Consider the following 6,839-nt stretch of genomic DNA (forward strand, 5'->3'; position numbering starts at 1 on the left):
ACCAAAAGCCATGTAACACTGAGTTCTATAGAGCTGTCTTAAGGTGACGTGGTTCTTAAGATTCTTAAGTTGGGAAGCTGTCCAGGTGATTGTCCCTTGAAGGAGATTCTCTGCCCTCTGGATTGGTACTAAGCTGGAGGCCTCCTTCTCATAATTGCGTGAAGAATTTCTTGGGGCAGGATGACCGTGGCTGCATGTGTAACACAGAGGACTACAATGACTCAGGTTTGCATTCAGAGGCCACCATTCTTTGTCACACACCCTCTTTGAGCACAAGTGCTGACACATTAAGAAATTACCAGAAAAAACTGCATGCACACTCCCCTGGTGGGGCATGTGTGTAATTCTAGCACTTGATCTGGGAGCCTCGGGTAGGAGGACCGCATGTCGGCCTGGACTGTGTAATAGTAAAACGACAAAAGAAAACACAACTCATTCATTCTAAGGTCAGTAAAGCCCATCATGTCGTCTTACCCAGAACTGCTCGAGGGTTCACATATGAGAAAGTAAGGCACTCATAACATCAGCGGAGGATTTGCTCTGTCTGTTTTGCTTTCTCAGTTTCCTCTGAGGATTACTTTTATTCATGGAAAGTAAAAATAAACCTAAAACTCAAGCACCAGGTGGGTCTACATCAACCAGCGGAGCAAAATGGAGTTGCGGAAATGTGGTATTTGCTACGATTGTTAGAACTTCTGTGGGCTCTCGCTTATTTCAGAAGGCAAGGCCAATGTCTTTCTAATGGCAGCTACCAATATAAAGCTGGGGCAAGGAGTAGTCCTCAGATTTTGTTACTTTGGTTGAAAACCAACCAACAAACCAACCAACAAAAACACGTAAGACTCCTACACCCGATTTATCCATTTCCAAATTGCTTTAGATATGCACAAGGTAGGATCCCCAGAAAAGGGCTTACTGAGAAGTGTTGCTGCTCAAGTCTGTTGATCTGAGTTCAGATCTCCAGAACCTACGTACAGGCTGGGCTTGGTGGCAGAGGTCTGTAATCTCAGTCCCCCGATGGTAAACAGAGACGGAGGATCTCCTAGAAACTTTCTGGCTGGCTAGCTTATGGTACGCAGTGCCCCCATGGAAATAAGGAGACCCTGCCTCAACAAAGTAGAAAGCAAGAGGTGACAGCCAGCGTTGTGCTCAGACCTCTGCACGTGTCCTATTATCCCCACAGGCCCCCTAACGCACGCACATCAGACACTCACGCAAAAAAACAGTTTTCAAAGGTGTGCTAAAATACAGCAGGATTTTCCCGTTTTTTGTTTAATTTACTTAAAATCATGGCTTATTAAATGTATTCATTCAACGAATATATCTTGAATCGCCACCGTAGGTCGAGTCGAGAAGGTTTAAGGCTGAACTAGAGAAGACTCTTGACTTTAAAGAGCTGTCTTTCCATCTCGAAAAGGTGAGCTAGTGTGAAAACAACTATAGGGAATTTGGAGCAAAGTCACAATTGCTGACACCACGCAGGGGCGTGTGACCCTCAAGCGCCGGGCAAAACAGAGACTAACTCATTCGCCGCTTCCATGGAACAGGCACTGGTTTCGCTTGCTTTACTTGATTATTATTTACTACCCATCACCCCGTGTGGTTTCCTCATGATACAATCACAGCCACCAAACAGATGAGAGGCTGAGATAGTGTTCGAGTAGCTTCCCCTAAGGGGTCCACGCTCTTTTCCAGGGAATGGATCTTCACGATGATCAGTGATCATCACGGGTCATCAGCAGGGCTCACATGTGTGGTAGTGCTCCTGAGTGCCAACGTCCCCCTGTCCCTGAAGTCAGGTCTTTCAATTCACACACATGGCAGTTTTCTACACTTCCAGGGCACTGACTAATGGCTAGGTCTGGGGCAGATCCTTCACTGGCTCAGGGCATCTGTTTTGTCCGTCTCAGGGAGTAATGACCCAGTGCCCACATGGGAGATAATTAGCTTGTAGGCACAGAGGGAAGTAGTCAGCCATCGGATCTTATTTTAGATGCTAATCTAACTAGGTGATTGTGGAACTTGCCTTTAATCTCCAGAGGCAGAAATAGGTGGGTCTCTGAGTTAGAGGCCAGCCTGGTCGACAGAGTGAGTTCCAGGACAGCCAGGTGACACAGAGAAAGTCTATTTCAAAACAAAACAAAACAAAACAAAACAAAAAAACAAAGCAAAAATACTAATCTAACAAGGACACTTAAGTTTTTTTTTCTCAATTTTTTTTTAAAAAAGGATGGACCGCACTCCAGCAAAGCATGGTGGGTAACGGCTCATACTGAGCACGGTGCAAACTGATACCCAGTGAGGTATAGCGCAAACCGCATACAGTCTGGAGAACGCAATTTACTTGCCTTGCCGCTCTGAATAGATTTCATAAAAATGAGATTATAGAGAGAAGCAATTCAAATACTTGTTTCTCCTTTGTGTGAAGTCTCATTTCCTGGGAAGTGTTTTTTTTTTTTTTTTTATCTATATTTGATTGCATTATGAATCATGGTTTCTCTGTGTTTAACTCTTTAATCTGTCTTTATATTGGGGGTGTCTTGTTGATGAATGTTCCAAAGGAAGGCTTAAATTTTTTTCCTGAATGCTTTGGAAATAAGACACATTATAGACTAATTCTCATGGAGTTTTGCCATTATGATGGACTAAGACTTAGATGTGTCTGGGACCTCTGAGGAGGCTGTATTACTATTCTGTGGGTCTGGCCTTCTGCCCTGCAGCCTCCGAATGAGAAGCGATGTGATAGACTTTATCTTGCCCAGCTCTGGAGCCTGGATCCCTGGGGCAGCTGCTTGTAAGCTCTGTGTCTTGGGACAGCCTCCTCTTTCCGTGCCTTAACTCATAAGCCGTGAACGAGTGCTGTGAAGTGTCCGTCTTGTCACAGCCTTAGTTAGGATTAAATGTGCTGTCCATGTAAAAATGAGCAGAAGCCCATACAGCTTTGACCACATCACGTAGCTGTTAAATCATGTGCAATGCCTCAGCTGTTCAATTCTTCTTCTTCTCCTCCTCCTCTTCCTCCTCCTCCTCCTCCTCCTCCTCCTTCTTCTTCTTCTTCTTCTTCTTCTTATTATTATTATTATATTTCTATATCTTGTCTCCAAAGGTACTGAATAAAACAAGTTGCCATCATTTCTGTTTACTTAAAAAAAAAAGAAAATGTTAACGGCAAGCCAAAACATCTTCATGTGACACGTGCTTCTCTCAGCGTCTACCTACAACCTATCAGCATCTGTTTTTGTCTCTGTTGTTTTTTTCTTTTATTAATGTTTACTTCTTAGGTGTGTTTCGGGTGGTGAACACATGTGTATGCAGTCAGAACACAGCTGGTGGGAGTCGGTTCTCTCCCCCTACTGCATGGGGTCTGGAGATTGAACTCAGGCGTTGTCAGGGGACAAGCGCCGTTATCTGCTGGGCCACCTCACTGAGCTGGTATTTGCATGTTTAAAAATCTAGAGCAGTTTTTATATACCCACGTAAAAGCTTTCTATGTATGAGTGTTTCGACTGCACGTATGTCTTCATACCATTTGTATAGATGATGCCCTTGGAGGTCAGAAGAGAAAGTTGGATCCCCTGGAAGTGGAGTTACGTGCACTTGTGGGCCACCATGTGCTTACTGGTGAATCAAACCACCGGCAAGGCATAGAGTGCTGTTTCTCCATGAGCCATCTTTCCAGCACTAGAGGAATTATTTAAAATGTAATCTAACCTATGTCACCCTCCAGTTTCAAGTCCCCCATCCACTTCTGCTTGGACTTGAGGATGTCTATTCACCGACACCTGTCTCCTGTAGCTCAGTACTCTCTGATGACACCCCAACCTTACTGGCTGTCCTCCTTGGCTCCTTCAGCCCGACATGGACTCCTTCCTCTGTGCTCCGGGTGTGTATGAGGCTTTGTGATTCCAGACTCTTCTCTGAGCAATCTGGCTAAGTCAATCACCTTCTGCATGTTTCCTAGCAGATCCTTCTGGCCATTTGCCTCTTTAAGTAGTAACCCATGAAAGCTGCCTCACTTGTCCGTTGCTGTGGTTGGGGTAGCATTTCTCCCTGGGGCTTCACGTTTCCAATCTAATCCCTATTGTCAGGAACCGAGAGGTGGAAATGTCATCTGACTGCAGTGTTTGCAGATGGGGCCACTGGGCGGAGATTAGGGTTGGGCAGAATTACTAGGGCAGAGCTCCTATGATCGGATTTTAATGGTTTAATATGAAGAGGGAGAGAGACAAGAAGAGGCCCACAAACTCAGACTGGCTCCCTGTCTCTCACTATCTGATGTTTATGTTATCTAGGACTCGGCTAACAAGAGAGCCATCTCAGACCCCTTGACCATGCACCTAGGAACCACGAGCCGAGGAAACTTCTTTTTGTTTTGACTCACTCAGTCCGCAAACTAATGCCTCAGCTGCCTTTCTTCAGCCTTCTTCTCAGTACGCTGTACAATCGACTTCCAGCACCCTCAGTTCCCAAAAGAGGCCTCAACCTGGCAATCAAGTCCTGGGGTGGAATGTGGCTGAGATATAGCAGGGCAGGAAGTGTGTTAAGAAGTTACTCTGGCTTATTATTCTGCTGGTGTGGTCTCACTAGGGGGTTGAAGGTCATTTCAGCTACTCCCCCGCTTCCTTGGTGAGTTTGAGCTTAGAAGCAAACGGATCAAATATTGTCAAATACCTAATGATGAAGATAGGTACCTGCTTCATCATTAATCTTCTCTCCCCTCCCCCTCCAATTCCCACACAGCTGGAGATGCGGAAAGAGTTACGAAAGATAGGTCTGTCTCTGTTCTACACAAGGAGACAGACCTTTGCTTCCCGGAAGCCACACAAGAATACTTCTGTATGTCTAAAGCTTTCTCCTGGGAGTGCAGACCCTCGAGACAATACAACAACAATAAAAACAACAACAACAACAACACACAGACACACACACACACACACACACACACACACACAGAGTTTGTCACCATTGATGAAAGTAAGCTCACTGTCCCCAGAGGAAAGGAAAGCAACCTAATGGGATTCCCCACCCCCCACCCCTCTACTTTCTTTCCAGGTATAACTTTACACACAGCAAGTTTCTCCTTTCAGCTCGGAATTCTATGACTGCTGACAAATACAGGTGAGTAGTCACCATGACAACCACATTTTAGAACAGTCCTGTTATGCCCCCAGGGTCATCCTATTCCCTACTTCTAAGCAATTGGCAACTACTAATCTGATTTTTAAACTTTTTTTTTTTGTTTTCTGATTAAACTACTCGGTGTACTACGAAGCTGTAAATCCTTAGTCAGGCCTCTTCTAACAAGTAGAACGTAAGACTCTCCCCATGATGCAGCAATAGTTCTTCTCTTCCTGCTCCTGGATAGCATCCCCTGTGTGGCTGTGCCCACTGAACGGCCTTCTGCTTTGATGAGCATTAACAACGGTTGCATAAACACTTGCTTTCACAGTTTTGCATCCACGCAAGCTTTTGTTTTGTTTGGATCCATCACTCACAGTAGTGTCATTAGATCACAGGGTGTGTCCTGATCAGATTTTCTTTCCCGTTTTCTTTTCTTCCTTCCTTCTTGCCTGTCTTTCTCTCTTCCCTTTCTCTCTCTCTCTCTCTCTCTCTTTCTCTCTCTCTCTCTCTTCTCTCTCTCTCTCTTTCTTTCTTTTTTTTTTTCTTTGTGTCAGTTTGGCACAAACCAGGATAATCCAATACCTTTTCGGAGGAAATACCCCCACTAGATTTGCCCTTAGGCAAGTGCTGGGGATGGGGGCGGGGCATTTCCTTGATTGATGTCTGACGTAGGAGGATCCAGCCTGCTGTGGGTGGTGCCACCTAGGGGCAGGGTGTTCTTTCTATTCCGGGGTTGTAAGGATGACTGCCTCCCCATCCCCCACTCACATTCTTTCTCCCCCACAGATCAGAATGTAGAACTTGAACTTACTTCTCCAGCCAGCACAGCGCCGGCCTGTGTGTCACGTGCTCCCTCTGAAGAGGTAAGCCAGTTCCAGTTAAATGCTTCCTCTTACAAGGGTTGCTTTGGTCATGGAACCCCCATACTGCAGTAGAACAGCCACTAAGACAGTCCTGCTGTACATGTGCCAGCATTTTCCAATGTGGCAGGGTCATTTTGTATTTGTGCTAGCCACAGTGCTTAGTGAATCGAGGGGAAGACCCGAGGAACAGCCAGAAACGTCAGACAGCTCTGGTTCCCAAGTGGTAATGGAGACTTTTGGGCTTTGGGTGGGCGGAAGGAGACAGGACACAGACAAGTTAGCTCGGGCTGCCCAGCTGCCCAGAACATTGTGCATGATATCTTAGAGGTCTCATCAAAGTGGTTGTGGCTGGTCTTGGAGTAGATGACAAGAGACATTGCAGAACTACTTGCCTTTTGAGGGGGGAGGGAGAGGGAGAGAATCAGAAGCACCATTGTGGTTGTCTTGCAACAGAGAAGTGCCCGCCTATTTTTTGCAGACCTATGAGCTCGGAAAGTCCTTGTTTGGTCCAAAGAGGACTGGATTCTGGAAAAACGTCATTGAGATGATCTTCGAAAGTGGAAACGAGTTAAATGTGACTTAGATGAATTAAAAAAGAGTTATTGTGGTTCCTTAATGTCTTAGAGGGGTAGACTGAACTTTCAGTGTATCCCAATCTTTCGACTTGGCGGCTGATATATATTCTCTTCAATCTTTAAAGCAACGAAACAAATCAAATATATGTTTCGCATGTCAAAATTGAATAAAAACTGACGGATCAAGTCATCATCTTCCTTAAATCTTTTGTAGCAGTGCTTCTCACTCTTCCTGACTCTGCAACCCTTTGATACGGTTCCTCACATTGTGGTGTCTTAC

This window comes from Rattus rattus, chromosome 2 (genome assembly GCF_011064425.1).
Source record: "Rattus rattus isolate New Zealand chromosome 2, Rrattus_CSIRO_v1, whole genome shotgun sequence".
Taxonomy (NCBI): Eukaryota; Metazoa; Chordata; class Mammalia; order Rodentia; family Muridae; genus Rattus; species Rattus rattus.